General features: G+C 33.7%; 1 long non-coding RNA gene and 1 pseudogene across 1 annotated transcript; both read left to right on the top strand.

Moving 5' to 3' along the window:
• Nucleotides 1-7,028, top strand: part of LOC137809155 (probable LRR receptor-like serine/threonine-protein kinase At1g56140) — a 33,770-nt pseudogene extending 26,742 nt beyond the window's left edge.
• An 8,369-nt stretch (nt 7,029-15,397) lies between these two features.
• On the top strand, nt 15,398-16,208 carry LOC137825792 (uncharacterized). Its single transcript, XR_011083351.1, has 3 exons — nt 15,398-15,720; nt 15,795-15,832; nt 15,918-16,208. It is a non-coding gene; the product is annotated as an uncharacterized lncRNA (long non-coding RNA).
• Nucleotides 16,209-17,659: the final 1,451 nt, after the last annotated feature.

The following is a 17,659-nucleotide window of genomic DNA, read 5'->3' as shown; positions in this document are numbered from 1 at the left end:
GTTAGTATTGTTAGTATTGTTAGTATTATTAGTATTATTAGTATTATTAGTATTATTAGTATTATTAGTATTATTAGTATTATTAATATTATTAGTATTATTAATATTATTAGTATTATTAATATTATTAGTATTATTAATATTATTAGTATTATTAATATTATTAGTATTATTAATATTATTAGTATTATTAATATTATTAATATTATTAATAATAATAAGTATAATAAAAATCATAATAAAATTGAAGAATTTGCTTAGTGTAGTGGCTAAATTTTACTTGATTGCTGAAGGAACCTGGCTTCAAATCCCATTCACTGCTAATTTTATTTTATGGTGCTAATATGTAATTACATAATTTGCGTTTTTCTTGTAGTGTTAATATATATATATATGTTTCACCAATCAAAATTAAGGGTTTGTTCGGTTTTAAACTAACGTGTATCCTTCATTTGGATTTATTTTCTTTTTTGCAGAGATTTGTCATACAATAATCTATCAAACGACCTTCCCTCTTAAGTAAATGAACCAAATTTACAGTTGTAAGTATTGTGTTTATTTTCTTCTCCTCTTTTACGTATTAATTTGTATGTGTGTCAAGCTATTAGTATATATATATATATGTGTGTGTTGTCATAACATTTTTGGGGTGTCATGCAGGAATTTAGTTGCCAACAACTTCAGAATAGAAGGTTCAAATATTAGGTTAGTATTATACAGAACTTCAATCATGATTGGTTTAACAATTTTCTTTTAAAACATTGGTTATCTTTAGTTTTTACAATACTGTGAAATTTGACTTACTAATGAAAACGGTTAACAAATTTTAAAAAAAAAATAGTTTCATTGTTTTTAATAAATTAGGATTGTCTAGGTTTTAATATTGTGAATAAGTTAGGAATATAAAATCTTAATATAGAAGTGAAGAAAACCTATTTTCGAAGAATTGGAGATTTCATTTTTAATTTATTCATAAATAAATCATTGAACCTAGAGATTGCAGTATAGTATGTGATCGAGATGAATAGAAAAGGAATACGTCTCTTAACACTATAAGTTAAGCCATGATTAAGACATTTTTATAAATCTAACACAAGATTTTATATATATAAAAAAAAAGTAATGTGAATTTCTCTTATCTAAAAAATAACTTTTTTTTTTCCATGCAATAGTGGAGTTGGAAGATGTAAGTATCACTTTAAACTATTTTCTATGTAAAATGATAAGAAAATATATCTCATATACTTATATATAATCGACTTAAATTGTAATTTGTTAGAACTTACTTATTATACAAAAGTTTACTTTGAGATATTTTAATTGAAATCATAATTATATTACTCTACAAAACATTAAATAGAAATCAATTTTAGGGACAAAAAATAATTAGGTTGTTATATTGACTAAATTAGAGACCATTTTAGAGACTAAAAAGAATTTTGGTTTCTAAATTAGTTTTTATTATTTTTAAATAGTTTCTAAATTGATATATAATTAGTTACCAAGGTTTTTGCTACCAATTATTTAGATTTGAAATTTGATACCTTATAAAATCTATTATTGTTAAATAATTTTTAAATTGGTATCTAATTAGCTACCAAAGTTTTTGCTACTAATTATTTAGATTCGAAATTTGGTACTTATGAAACCTAAATGTCTATTGTTCCAAGAATTTACAAAACTTGAATTAAAGTCCTATAAGATAATTGGGTTGGAATGTCAAGTTTTGTCTACATATTGAAACAGAAGTGTTACATAAAGTGTTACATGAAGAAGATAGGTTTGTACCTAGTATGGTTGGGTTTACTTGGATATCTCCTTGACAAAAAGAATTCAAGGAATGGTGTCATATGATTGCCACTCTAAGAATCTAACTAAAATCCAATGATTGGTAAAAGGTGTATTTGAGCATTAAATTCACCAGAAAATGGTAACTACCATAAAATGTAAACAGACACACACCTATTGTTTTTTCCTTTTTATTATGGAAAACCCTTACTCTTTTATACACCCATGAATCAAGACAAAACAATGCAGCAATGCGGGTTGTAATTGTGTACAATGATGGACGCTGAAACACACAGAGAGAGACTAAGGTTAACTGACCAGAAATGAAGGCACAATTAGGTTTATACAACAATTAAGGATGCTCAATTTTACACAGCGAAAAGCTCCCAAGGATCAGGATCTTTGATACCATATCAAGAAAAAAAGAATAAAAGAGAATTTTTCTTATTATTTCTCATTACATACATTTAATATACATAAATTGGGCAAGATAATTTTGGAATCCTCTCTTACTCTTAATAAAACAATATTCTTCAAATTATGGGATTTATAATTGGAAATAAAGATAAAAAAAAATACATAACTAAGGCCTCAATAAATATTGGAATTAAAACTTATATGACAGAATTAAAACCAGTAAAATAAACATTGGAAGTTTCCAAAAAAAAAAAACTAAAACACTCTCTTTAAGCTGGTGAATAAGTGTTTTTCATTCCTAACTTAGATATAATTCTTTCAAAATTATTGTTGTTTAGGTCCTTGGTGAGTATACCTACAGTTTTTCCTTGAGAAGAAACATATGGTGTGAAAATCATGTCGTTGTCAAGCATCTCTTTAATAAAATGTTTGTCCATTTCAATATGTTTAGTTTCATATGTCCATTCCATTTTTTCTTCAAGTATTCCAGTATAATTTTTAGTCATAATTGCTCACATATCCCTTGAGCCATTGCTCGGAATTCTGCTTCAGTAATATTGGACCTGGTTGCCACATTTTGCTTTCGATGAGGAAGTAAGTTTATGCTGATTCATCCTTACAAAATTAATTTGTAAGGTGAGGATTGCCCCCACTTAGATTGTAAATTGGTCATATCTTTAGTCGATGTGGGATCTCCAACACAGACACTCCTCATGATGAGTCATGTACATCTTGTGCATGGGTCTAGATATTGTTAGTGGTTCGACAAGGGCTTTATAGAGGGTGGCAGGCACAATAGGTCTATAAAACCTTTCTAGAATAGACTCTAATATCATATTAAGTAGAGAAATTTAAGCCTAATTCAATCTTACAAAATTGACTTATAAGGTAAGGAAGGATTACCCCCACTTATATATTGTAAATTGATATTATCTCTAGTCGATATGTGATCTCCAACTAGATTTGATCCAACTGATTAGTGATTAAGCCTATCTTGGACTTATCGACAGATGGAACTGTGTATGAGATGTACAATGCTACACTTGGTCCTGCTACATGCTTTGTTACAGAAGCAGAAAGATGGGCTATTAGTAATGTTGGACTTTATACTGGGAACTATCATTCTGACTACAAAAGCCTTGGCATCTCAGAGATCCTCCAAACAGCACGACGCTCTGCTTCATCATTAAGATATTATGGTTTGGGGTTGGAAAATGGCTTTTACAACATCACCCTTTTATTTTCAGAAATAGGTATTTTGAGTGATACTCTCACATGGAAGAGTCTAGGGAGGCGAGTCTTTGATGTCTATATCCAGGTACTTGGAAAACACAACAAAGGTGCAACAATCTACTTAGAGACTTATTATAGTAGGTTTTATGAAAGAAGTATATTGTTAAGACTGAGATTGTATTATTATTTGAAAAGTAACAATGAAATAAAAGTTATATTATTTGTTCACAGTAATGGTTGGTGTGACAGGGAGATTGAAGGTAATGATGACAACAACATAAGTGATGAATCGATGTGGTGGTCATTGTTTTAGCACACAAAAAATGTTGACACTCTTGTTTGCTGTCTTTTATTCTACCTTCAGTTTTCTTTCCATATGAATATTCCAGGGGACACTTGTTCTTAAGGATTTTGACATACTAGAGGAAGCTGGAGGTTCCTCGTACAATGCTGTAACAAAGGAATTTAGGTCTGAAGTTCTCCAAAATTATCTTGAGATCCATCTCTTTTGGGCTGGAAAAGGGAACTGCTGCATACCATTTCAAGGCACTTATGGGCCCTTGATTCAAGCCATTCGTGTTATCGCAGGTAAGACTGAAAAAAATGTGGCAGTTCAGATGTTTCTTTAGAAACCTTTCGTAATGTATAATCTCTTGTTTGTTAAATATTAGAAGGGAATTGTTTCTTTGAATTTGATAGAATGTGTATGTTGTACAGATTTCACACCTACAGTCAGTAACGAACCTCCGAACAGCAAAGAGAATAAAACTGGTTTAAATTACTAACTTCTCATCATATATACTCTCTTCTAACCTAAATATTCAAGTTTTGTATTTTTTATTTTGATATTGTGTGCCTTTATTGTAGATTTCCCAGATATTGTCAACACTGGACCTACGAGCAGTAAAAAGGACAGTACTGGTCTTATTGTTGGAATTGTTGTTGCTGGAGTTATAAGCTTTCTATCAGTTTTTGTGTTTTTATATATCATTTATAGAAGAAAACACCAAAATGATGATGAAGGTATTTGTATAATATTTCTCTCTAACTACTAGAATAGTTTTTGCTTATCATAAATGCTCTTCTAGACTATATGTTTAAATCTATTGAATGTCAAACAATATATTTTAAGATCTAGTGGTATATGATGCAATGGGAATGGAGAAAGGTGTGGTTCCAATGGGAAAAACTACTATTAAATCATTCAATGCTAGAAATTAACCAAAGCATACCAAAACAAGATGAAGTGGATACCTGGATATGAAAGCTAACAAGGTCTGGGAACTAATGTAGATAGCAGTAGTATGGTCCTTATGATTAGAGTGACAAAAGCTGGTTTCACATTTGCCCCCATTTCTTCTCTGCAGTATCTACAAAAAATATAATCATATCATTGGAAACATGAGAAAACTAAGTTGTTCATGCATTTGTACCCGATGAAGACTAACATTGTCCCAGCTACATGAGTAAACTATGTTGTTCATATATGTTTGCAACTCATGCATAAATACAATACATCTTTGTTATTGTACATTTTCAGGTGTTGCGTGTCCTTGTATATAATATCTTCTCATACCACACTTTGTCTCATGATATATGTCTTGAATAACATTCTAGAAAAACTTTTTTTAAACTTGAATAACAAGAAAATCGAGCATTTACTGTTTTTGTTTTCTTATTCAACCTTAACCTTGTTCATAATATGATTTTCCAGAGCTTCTAGGAATTGATACAAAGCCATACACTTTTAGCTATTCTGAGTTAAAGAACGCTACAAATGACCTCAGTCTCGAAACAAACTTGGCGAGGGAGGTTTTGGATCTGTTCATAAGGTAATATGAGCTCCCTTACTTAAAGATAATGGTGTTCATATGTTACTCCACAAAAGGTTATAATACATACCAGCTTAAATCTTACTAATGGAAACTAGTCAATGGTGGAACCATGATCATTTGAGGTGAGCAAAAAGTGAGTAATAAAAGCTAGCTAGAATGTTTTTGCAAACCATAAACTTTTTGTGCTTCCCAATTACCTAAGAGGTACCTGAAGAGGCTGAAAGAAGTCTGCTAAGATAATTAATTATTGTATGTGAAATATTCTGCTTTGAAACACTTATACAATTGTCAAGAAATTTCTATATATTGATATTTGGCATTTTAGCTTGTTTAATGATTTTGTTGAAACCATGTCATTCTTCATATTTGTTCTTGTAGGGGACACTAAATGATGGAAGATCTATTGCTGTGAAACGATTATCAGTAAGATCCAATCAAGGGAAGAGTCAATTTGTGACTGAGATTGCTACCATATCAGCTGTGCAACATCGTAATCTAGTCAAACTATATGGGTGTTGCATTAAGGGGAGAGAAAAACTTCTTGTTTATGAGTATCTAGCAAATAAGAGTCTTCATCAAGCATTATTCGGTATAAGAAATTCACAAGTTTTATGTTCTCATTTTCATTTTCACAAATAACAAAGGTTTTGTTTGGGCAGGAAATCGTTAAACACTTAATTGGTCCACACGCTATGATATTTGCATGGGTGTTGCTAGAGGTTTAACTTATTTACATGAAGAATCACGTCTCCGAATCATACATCGTGATGTGAAGGCTAGTAACATTTTACTTGACGATGAGCTTATCCCAAAAATATCAGATTTTGGGTTGGCCAAATTGTATGATGATAAAATGACCCATATGAGCACTCGTGTGGCTGGGACAATGTGAGTCTTCATCATCTTTCATGTATTTTTTTTTTCTGTATCCCATTTATATTAAATATTGATATATATACTCAAATTCTTTGATGAAGTGGATATCTTGCACCGGAGTATGCCATGCGTGGACACCTTACAGAGAAAGCAGATGTGTTTTCCTTTGGTGTTATGGCTCTAGAGTTAGTCAGTGGCAGACCAAATTCTTATTCAAATATGGAAGAAGAGAAGGTGTATCTTCTTGAGTGGGTATGCATGTTCTCTTCTTATACTAATTATTTGGTAAAATTTCTATATAAAAAACTATTTTTAAGTAGTTGTATCTTCTTGGTTTTTTAAATTGTTTGATACAACAAAACATTGTTGTCATTTGAGCTTTTTAGTTAATGTTTTGTTTTTAGGCATGGGAACTTCATGAGAGCAACTGCATAAGCGATCTGGTGGATCCTAGACTGATAGAATTCGATGAGGAAGAAGTAAAATGCATAGTAGGAATAGTGCTTTTATGCAGTCAAGCATCACCAATATTACGACCATCAATGTCACGTGTTGTGGCAATGCTTTCAGGAGACATGGAAGTGAGTAGTGTCACTACAAAGCCTGGATACCTGACTGATTGGAATTTTGAGGATGTGAGCAGCTTCATCACTAACATAACAAGTTATGAGAATTCACCATCAAGTGCCACCATACTTGATGGAGTTCACCAGTCACCAATAAGTGCTTCTAAACCGATCCTCGATAAGAATGTTGCAGATAGTTAGTGTTCAAATCATGCAGGTATAGAAACAATTTGATAATGTCTATTATGTTGCACAAATGGTTTGGTCATTGTTTTGTCTATAATTTTTTTAATCTATTGTTGTATTTATATAGGCTGTTGTTGTATTTATATAGGCAGTTGAAAATTAAAGTTGAATTAAAAATTAAAAATTATTCTTGTATAGACAAGAAAGAAAGTCATGTGCTCCTCGTTCTTAATATTCTTTTGTCTCTTCGGTTTTGGTATCTAATAGGTTTTAATTGTTGATCTCCAGTCAAAGTGAGTGTACCTATAAAAAGGTCATTCGATACTCAAGTTAGTGTTGGAAAAAACGGGTAATTTCTCCACTAAAACAGAACCCTAACAGAGCTACCCGACAAATAATATTAAATAAACAGAGCAGAATAATAAAAGAGATAAAGAGGAAAAACACACCAGAAAATTGTTAACAGAGTTCAGCCAATTTAGCCTAATCTCCGAGCACAGCAAAAACAACTCACTTTTATTATTATGGGAGAAGATATTACAAATTGGGATATATAACAGTGAAGGAGGAACGTTTAATTTATAACCCTCAAACCTCCTTCCCAAACAATGAACCCACCAATGTGGGACTTGGGATTAAGCCAAAATCAACAAATCTCCACCTTGGCTTAATTTCAAGTCCCACCTAAAACAAATCTTCTCAAAACATAACAAAAACAAACTTTGCAGTGCTTCAAATTTGCGCCTCCGAGCGCCAACTTCAAATGTGCAAAATATTAACCAAGTCTAAACAATGTTCAAACTTGGCCCTTGTATCCACCTTGCCTTGTAGCGAACATCTTCTTTATTAGGATATTCTTCTTTCTTTTCAAATACCCATTTACACCCAATTGTTTCTTACCTTTGGTAATTGTGCCAGCTTCCACGTCTTGTTCTTCTTCAAAGACTGCATCTCCTCTTCTATCGCACCTGTCCAATTACCACTCTCTGAACTCATAATGGCTTCTGGGTAAGTGGATGGAATGTCATCAACAACTGGAAGTGCATAGGCAACCATATCCATGAAACGAGCAGGCTTCTGAATATCTCGTCTCTGTCTTCTAACTGCAATTGGGGCTGATTGCTGTTGAGATTCTTGGGTAGGAACCTCTTCCTCATCTGACTCTTCTTCTGCTATAGGAGAGTCACTTGTGGTATTTCGTGTTGGGATCACCACTGTTGGCTCAAACTCCACCTGCTTCCGGGCACACTCCACCTGTTGTGGAGTACTATCAGCTCCTTCTGGATTTACCTTCTTTAACATGGCAGATTCATCAAAGGTAACACCCCTGCTGATAATCGTCTTCTTTGCCTCTAGACACCACAAACGGTATCCCTTCACTCTAGGACTAAAGCCCATGAAAAGAGCCTTCTTTGCCCGTGGATCCAACTTTGATTCAATCATATGATAATATGCAATAGAACCAAAAATATGCAAAGAATCATAATCAGTTGCAGGTTTTCCAGACCATACCTCTAACGGGGTTTTGCCATCTATAGCAGATGATGGCAAACGATTGACGAGATGTTGAGCGTATGTCACAGCCTCAGCCCAAAACTCTTTGCCTAACTCAGCATTAGACAACATACAACGAACTTTTTCCACAAGTGTCTTGTTCATACGCTCTGACACCCCATTCTGCTGTGGTGTTTTTCTAATAGTGAAGTGTCGAACTATGCCACAATCTTGACATACCTTCAGGAATAGATCACTCTTGTATTCTCCTCCTTTGTCTGTTCGGAGAACCTTAATCTTCCTTTCTGCCTGGTTTTCAACTTGAGCTTTCCACTTAAGGAAAATTTCAAGCACATCATTTTTGTTCTTCATTGTAAACACCCAAACTCTCCTGGAAAAATCATCCACAAAAGTGACAAAATAATGCCTACCTCCGATTGACGGAGTCTTGGCAGGTCCCCACACATCTAAATGCACATAATCCAGAATACCCTTGGTATTGTGAATTGCAGTGCCAAACTTCACTCTTTGTTGTTTTCCCAGAACACAATGCTCACAAAATTCAAGTTTGCAAGCCTTCGTACCTTTCAACAATCCCTGCTTGGTAAGAATTTTCAAGGATTTCTCTCCAGCATGTCCCAACCTCATATGCCACAACTTCGTTGCCTCGTCATCCTTCTTAGTGCTAGAAGTTGTTGTCGCTACTGTCCCCACCACTGTACTACCTTGATAGTAATACAGATTGTTCTTCCTCACGCCTTTCAACATCACCAGTGCTCCTGAAGTTTCTTTAAGAATTTCATCTCGCATCGTCACAACTAGGCCTTTAGATTCTAAAGCCCCCAATGAGAGGAGATTCTTCTTCAACTTTGGCACGTACCGTACATCCCGCAAAATTCTGGTGGATCCATCATGATTCCGCAACTTGATTGAACCTATCCCAGTTGTCTTACATGGATTATCATTACCCATGTAAACAACCCCACCATCAAGTTCTTGAAATTCAAAAGAACCAATCCCGAATGGGACACATATGATAGGTACAACCTGAATCCAATATCCACTCATCTGGATACGATGATGCTGAAAGCGAGACAATTAAAGAGATATCTGATTCCACATCATTTTTGCATTCTGCAAAACATTTGCATCTTGCGGAGCCTTCCCTTTCTTCTGCAGTTTTGGACATTTCTCATGACAAAAAGCACACTCATCTTTGGCAACGACTCGACCTTTAGACTTAGACCTCCCTCTTCTCCCCTTTGTCTGACTTTGCTGACGACCTCTTGCCATCACAAACTCAAAATATTGTATTCAATATTACAAACAATTTCAAACAACCCAAGGGCGAACCTTCAGCTCTTGATACCACTTGTTGGGAAAAACGGGTAATTTCCCCACTAAAACAGAACCCTAACAGAGCTACCCGACAAATAATATTGAATAAACAGAGCGAAATAATAAAAGAGATAAAGAGGAAAAACACACCAGAAAATTGTTAACGGAGTTCGGCCAATTTAGCCTAATCTCCGAGCACAGCAAAAACAACTCACTTTTATTATTATGGAAGAAGATATTACAAATTGGGATATATAACAGTGAAGGAGGAGCGTTTAATTTATAACCCACAAACCTCTTTCCCAAACAATGAACCCACCAATGTGGGACTTGGGATTAAGCCAAAATCAACAGTTAGTACACAATATTTGGTAGTTAAAAGTAATAAATGTTATCAAATGTGTATCTTGACTTAACATTGGTTAATCTATTTATATTTTTTATTGTTGATCTCCATTCAAAGTGAGTCTACCTATAAAAAGATCATTTGATGCTCAAGTTAGTACACAATATTTGGTAGTTAAAAGTAATAAATGTTATTAAATGTGTATCCTGACTTAACATTGGTTAATCTATTTATATAGATGTGTTGACCCCCAAGTTTGTGGGCCTAGATTATAACAAATATCCCAGTTAATCCTTGTATTAGTTTGACATCAATTACAAGTTCTCTGCAAAACCAATTATTAATTTACTTTTAAAAGAATTTTTAACCTGTTTCCCTCGACCCACGCCTGATAAAGAAAATTGTCTTTGAATGATATTGTTGACAAACCTCTAAAGAGAGATTAATCTTAAGCTAGCGTAACCACACTTCTCGTGCCACAACCAATTATCTTCTTTTTTAGACATGGGACAGGAGACTCTTTGATCTAATAACCCATCTATATCTATTTTATAAAGATTTCAACATTTATTGGTTGCAAACATTTTGGTTCCATTATTGTGATAGATTGTACAATGGTCATTGTAAAAAACAACATTATTCTCATTGTCGCACAATTGATTTGTGCTTAGTAGGTTGTATTTAAAACCGTCTACTAATTAAACATTGTTAATATACATGGAAGGTTTCAAACTTACATGGCCACCACCAATTACTTGGTCGTGTTGATTTTGATCAAATATTACTTTTCCTCCTTTCTTCATTTTCAGGCCTCGTAATATACACCTCTCTTGCGTCATGTGAAGTGAGCAACCACTGTCCAAGTACCCACACAGATCTGAGATAATTGTTAGCAGTAGATTGAATTGAGCTACAACCTCTTATTTTTGTGTGTCATGAGAAAACTCTAAAACCTACACTTAAATAATACCTTTAACACTTTTATGTTATCAACAAATTCAACTTAATCACTATCAAAGAATCCAAAATCACTTAATTTCTTGACACCATAGTTCCTTTAATATATCTAAATATTCTTATTGTTGTTGCTAGTATGATGGAAAAATCAACATAATTAAAAGACTTACACTAAGTAGAATATATTCAACTTTGTTGGAATAAAATACTCTTATACCATCCTTCATAAACTTGAGCACAACAATCTTGTTAAACTTCTCTTTTTGATTTATTGGTGTACTAACGAAATGTATAAGCAAACTCTAGAAGAGAGTGGTTGAATAGTTTTTTTTTTTATCAGCAAAGAATGAAATTAAATTAAGAGGGATACAAAAGGGGTATCCCAACCCTTTTACATAAACCAAACCACATTAAGAATCTCCAAGAATAAAGAGATGAACAAACACCCCAGAAGTGCATAAGCTAGACATCCTATTCCACCTAGCACCGTGCTCGTATTGGAATGTTATAAGCACTGCAAACTGCAGCTACAAAACCATCAAAATACACCAAAATATTGGTTATCAACATCACCTCATTGACATTCCTTCTACCCAGCTTGCAGTGGCACGATTGTAGCACTTGTCACAGAATTAATCACTTCAATGCAGCATCTTCCATTCGCTCCTTTTTGGACTTTGGCTTCCCCCTGTTTGCTCCTTTTAAGCTCACTTTTATCATAAACCAACTTCGTACTTGCCAGGGTTCATCTCGCACTTAGATTGATTGGAGTTTACAACTTCGACTTACACAGAACCCTGAACCAGCATACACCCTGCCTCTATTGGTCTATTAAAAGACACATCAAAACAGAATCCTCCATCATGTCCTTAACATTCCTTTTGACTCCCTTGCATACAAGCACATATGTCCTTTCCATCTTGCACCAGCTGCAGGTCATGACAAACCCACCAACACCTCCAACCAACTATAAATCCAGTATAGGCCGTAGTCTTAAAACTCTTGGCATCTGGGAGTCCTAATTATAACTTCTAATGCAAAGCATTGGATTAAGAATCCAATCTACGAAAGAATAAGTAAAGGAATGCACCTTGTGCTTCATCCAAAGCCAGGATTTGAGTTGAGCCTTCTGAAACACCTCCTCCGCATCTACTAGCCCTTTTTTTAATACAATCAGGTTCCTTTGGTCCCAGATACACCTAATAACAGATGCCCAAACACCTTTCCATACCAGGTTTTACTTCTTGCTAGCATAGCTTAGATAAAAACTCATAAAGTGCAGATTTAAATCATTTTGTTGAACAGAAGAGATACTTATCCATTTGAAGCACAAGGACCATACCCTTTGTGCGTATTTACACTCCAAGAAGATATGTTGACAAGACTCCTTCTTAAGCTAACACATTGCACATAGCGTAGATTCCATCATCACCCCTCTCCTACTCAAACTCACCCTTGTTAGGATTCTATCCAGCAACACTCTTCAAGTTGTCACGATCACATTTGGAAATGCCTTAGTCTTCCAAAGGAGATTCAACACATCGGATTGGGTTCCACGAGACTGCTTGGCAAGGCACTTATAAGCAGAATTCACAGAAAAAAGGCCTGGTTCTTCCTTCCCCCACACCTGCACATCCACGTCATTCCTTCTCATTAGTGCCCCTGATAACAGTGTAAAGAGGTATGCTTCCAGTGATGATTCACTCAAATCCGGCATGCCTGCATGTCAGCCTCCATCTCCAATCCGAATTATCCACACGCCAACTTCACCCACTGTATGCCCCTGGTTTAAGGATAGATAGTGCATACAATTTTTTTTACATAAACACTAGACCTTCTAACAAAGATCCTCGAGTAAGAAAGAATAACCCCTACAAGTTTGTAATATAGTTTACCCTATATATTCAATTCCCCATTAAGTAACTATTTAAGAGTTTCACTAATCAACAATGATTATAAGCAAGTGTAGAAATTATTCTTGGTTTTTACAAGTACACAAACCACTTTTGATTATTTCTTCAAAATCTCTCTCTAATTAAGATCTCAAGTGTTTCCAATTGTCACTTTTGGCTACAATTACAAGAATATGTTCTTAAGGAATAACTCTCTTAAAGAGGATAAAACAAAACACTTCCTTTCTGAGGTGGTTACTTAACAAAGCGAAGAATACAATTGTTTTCACACTCCCAAAACAAATACATTCTTAGTAGACAAGCTTTTGGCATTGTAAATGATGGTCATGATTGTAACGAGAGTACCAGAGATAATAGTGATGATGGTGAGAGTGGTGACAACAATGGTGAAATTTGTTAGCATTAAACTCAAAGTCGTCATCAGTTTTATTTGGAAATTTGAATAGTCAATAATTATTAGTTTTAATTCTAGTTTTGAATGTCATTTATACTATGGTTTTAAATGTAATTTATAGTATAGGTTTTATGAGAGAAAAGGTAGAATTTGAGAAGTCTATTGCTAGACTATTTAAAGAGATTGTATTATCATTTGAAAAGTAACAGTGAAATAAAAGTTATATTAGTTATATTCTCTGTTCACAAATATGGCCAGTATAACCAATAATTTGTCGTTGCCTCGATTAACAAAGATGACAAATTATGACAATTGGAGAATACAAATGAAAGCCTTATGAGATCCCAAGATTTTTTGGGAGGTGGTTCAAGAAGGTTTTGAAGAACCAGAAAATACCACTAGTTACTCGGCGGCCCAAAACAAATTGTTGAAAGAGACACGATGGAAAGAAATGGCAGTTTTGTACATGTTGTATAGATGAGGTAATAAATGCGTCTTCAAACTCTACAAGTGAGTTGGAGGCCATGAAGATGAAGGATTCAGAAGATGTATCTAGTTACATCACTCGCGTGCAAACAGTAGCCAATCAACTTAAAAGCAATGGAGAAACTCTCAGGGATGCAAGGGTCGTGGAGAAAATTCTTCGGTCATTGACTGGTGACTTTGAAAATGTTGTATGTGCAATCGAGGAGTCAAGAAACTTGGAAGAGATGACCATTGATGATCTATCGGGTTCTCTTGAAGCACGAGAACAATGAAAGAAGAAAAAGAAGAAAGAAGAAGCCTTACAAGCAAAGATGACCATCAACGAAGATAAGGTGATGTATGTGCAACATAATCGAGGAAGAGGACATTGACACGGAGGTCGTGGTCATGGAAACAACAATGAAGAGAGGGGACAAATGAACTAACAAAACTGGCATGGATGAGGTTGTGATCGTGGTGGTCGTTCAAATGTTGATTGTTACAACTGTGGAAAATATGGACATTATGCAAAGGAGTGTTATGCCAAGAAGAAACTAGACGAACTTTATTTGTTTATTTTTGGCACAAAAAGAAAAGGTGAATGAATTACAATCCAAATTAGAAGCGTGACTATAATTTTACAAATGTCCTTGAAGTTATCCAGAAGATTAGGATAGAACCAAAGGCCAATGAACCAATAACCAATGACAAGTATGTTTCATATTTTGTTATTGTTGATGAGAGTGTATGAAATAATAATTTAGATAGTCTGGGTACAGTTCTTTGTGACAATAAGAAATTTGGTTCATGTGTTTTACTTGAAAATAATGGTTTTGATTTGGGAAAAGATAGTAAATGGAATGCTATCAAAGCATCATCTGACAAGGATATATGGTCTAATCATTATGTTTCAAGCTCATTGAAGCCAAAGTCTTTCTTAAATCCTTTTAATTCAAAGGGTAAAAGTGCACAAGATTTTGTTTAGGAGACTAAGAGTAATTCAAACTAGAATTCTGCATGGGTTGTTGCAATGAAGAAAACAGAAGTTGCTTATAATCCGGAACATTACGGTGGCTATTGGAAAAATATTGGAGGTAGTTGGGGGTAAGACAAAACATAAAATTGGAAATGTGGGTGATGACAATCTGAATGAAGAATAAGAAAGATTCGAGTTTAAGGGAGGAATTTGTTAGCATTAAACTCAAAGTCGTCATCAATTTTATTTGAAAATTTGAATAGTTTTTAATTCTAGTTTTAAATGTCATTTATATTATGGTTTTAAATGTAATTTATAGTATAGATTTTAAGAGAGAGAAGGTAGAATTTAAGAAGTCTATTGTTAGACTATTTAGAGAGATTATATTATCAATTGAAAAGTAACAGTGAAATTAAAGTTATATTCTTTGTTCACACAAGTAATAATGGTTGGTGTGACACTGAAATTGAGGGTGATGATGACAACAACATAAGTGATGACATGATACTTGTAGAATTTATCTTAAATCTTAAATATATGGTTAAGAAACAAGGCTAAAGAGTTTATGACGTATATTATTCTATTTGATGGGAATATACATAGTACAGAAGGAAATTTGTTTTTGCTTAGATGTTTCCAAAAGTAGAATAACTTATTTGCTGCAGGTGGGCCGGTATTCACTCCTGCCACTCCAGGACCAAGAGATGATGTCTGGCCAGCAAGACAGAATAGCAATAACTCCGGTCCCTTTGATCTCTCTGTTGTCTCACCGGCAAAACAAACGGCCATCGCCGGGGACGCTGGTAACAGAAGGGCTGGTGCTCATTCTGTTTTTGGACCTGGTGCTACTAATAACCCATCCATGACTTTGAGGAACATGATACTGTCTCCAATAAAGAGGCCTCAACTCTCACGTAACCGCCCTCAATTATTCACGTGAGGATTAAACTCAACTCTCCTAGTTTAGTTCTGCTGCACATTCTTAATCTTGTTATATTTTGGTGTTTCAGATTGTAGGCACAAAGGAGGCTAACCTTCTGTAATACCAGTTAAGCTTTTTCCTTCGGTTCTGGCTTTACTTTCCGTTTTTCTTTACTTCTTTTTTAACCCCTTTTGTTGTTTTCCTTTGACAGGAAAAACGATTCTAATGTTTGCACAAATCAATTTGTAGTCTGCACAATGTGCTATGATATTTTAAACTTCTCTTTATAGTTCTGACCTTCAATTCAAACTCTTATAGATGAAGAGCTGCTAACATGGACAATTTATATATCATGTAAGTTCCCTAGCTTCAATCTGTAGATGCATATTTTGCCAGATGCGTATAATATAGTGACTGGAGGACACTAAAAAGTGAATACCCTTAAAACTAAGTATGAATCCGAGCAAAGAATGAAAGCGGGAGTCTTCTTTTTTACCTTTCATTTTTTGCCTCCGATTTCATGGTTTAATAAACTATTGAAATTGAGAATTATTAGCATGGACATTTTGAACTTTTAAAAAAGCTATGTGTTCACATGGTGATAGAAACTTGTATGCCACATGAAAATGTGAAATTGTTGCCGATCTATATATCCTTGTTCAGCAGACAAATTTTGTTTCCAGTAATCAATTTATATTCCACCAGACCATCAGTGTGAATAGTATTATGTCGGAACCGATAATTATAATTGTTGTCTCCATTTTTTTGTTATAGGAAGTGGCATTGGAAGTGAAAGAGAGATTAATGGGTAGAGAGAACAAAAAATAGAAAAAAATAAGAGGAGAAAGGAATGAGAGAATTAGGTGACAAATAGAGAACAAACAAGTTAATTGGATGAAGAGAAATAAGTGAAAATAAAAATTATTTAGTTAAAAAATTAAAAATAAAAATGATTTTATTAAGATAAATAAAATAAAAGTTAATTTTTAAATTATTTAATTTTAAAAAATAAATTATTATCTTTTAATAAAAATTGTATTATTTAATTATATTATTAGTGTATTATTATTTTTTATTGTACATTTTTTGTTAAAATAATATTGTTTTAATTTTTATTTATTATTATTATTATAGATAGGAGCATGTAACACAAACCTAACAAAATAGCACAATTGAGAGAGAAATTTTGAAGCATAATCAATTAAATTGCATAATTAATTATTATATTAGAAACGTAATTTCTGCCTTTGTTTTTTTCTTAAAAAACTGAGGGGAAAAAAGTGGAACTTATTTTTTTTTATATTTTTCTATCTCATTTTCATCTCTACCAAACTATTTTATTCTTCTTTTTCTCTCCCTCCTTCCTTTCCATTGTATTAAACAGATTGTGATCAACAAATCCAGAACGTAGGAAAACAAACGGGTCTTCAACATGCTGTTTTAAAGTGCACTAGATGGTTACTAAATTCCATGGTTAATGTACTAGCATGAAAATCAATCTTGGTTTTCAAGTTGTCTTCAATAAAGGTCTGATGAAGATGAGGTGGCTGATACATTGTGTGAATGACCTCTTTCAATGTCCGGATGTAAAAATCCATAAAATAAAATTAGGTCATAAACTTGCACCAGAATATCTTCTATAAGTCCCGAAGAATGGATTGTGCTTCTATTGGCCAACTAGATTTCCACACCTATAGTTTTCAATGGGGCAAGAGACAAGGAAGGAAACAAAGGCATAAGATTAATAGACACTCCTAAATCACGCATAACATTGTCAAATGTGTTATTATCTATGATGCAAAGAATAATGAATGTGTTTGGGTCTTTGCATTTTTCAATAATTTCAACCCTAGGTTTCGTAATAACTTTAGAGACATTCATGCCCCTGTTAACCTTTTCATTACCTTTTAAACCTATCTTTTTTTTTTATAAAAGCTTTGATGTTACCTTTTA

This window comes from Phaseolus vulgaris, chromosome 11 (genome assembly GCF_000499845.2).
Source record: "Phaseolus vulgaris cultivar G19833 chromosome 11, P. vulgaris v2.0, whole genome shotgun sequence".
Taxonomy (NCBI): domain Eukaryota; kingdom Viridiplantae; phylum Streptophyta; class Magnoliopsida; order Fabales; family Fabaceae; genus Phaseolus; species Phaseolus vulgaris.
The sequence above is the reverse complement of the archived record's forward strand: the minus strand, read 5'-3'. Positions and strand labels throughout refer to the sequence as shown.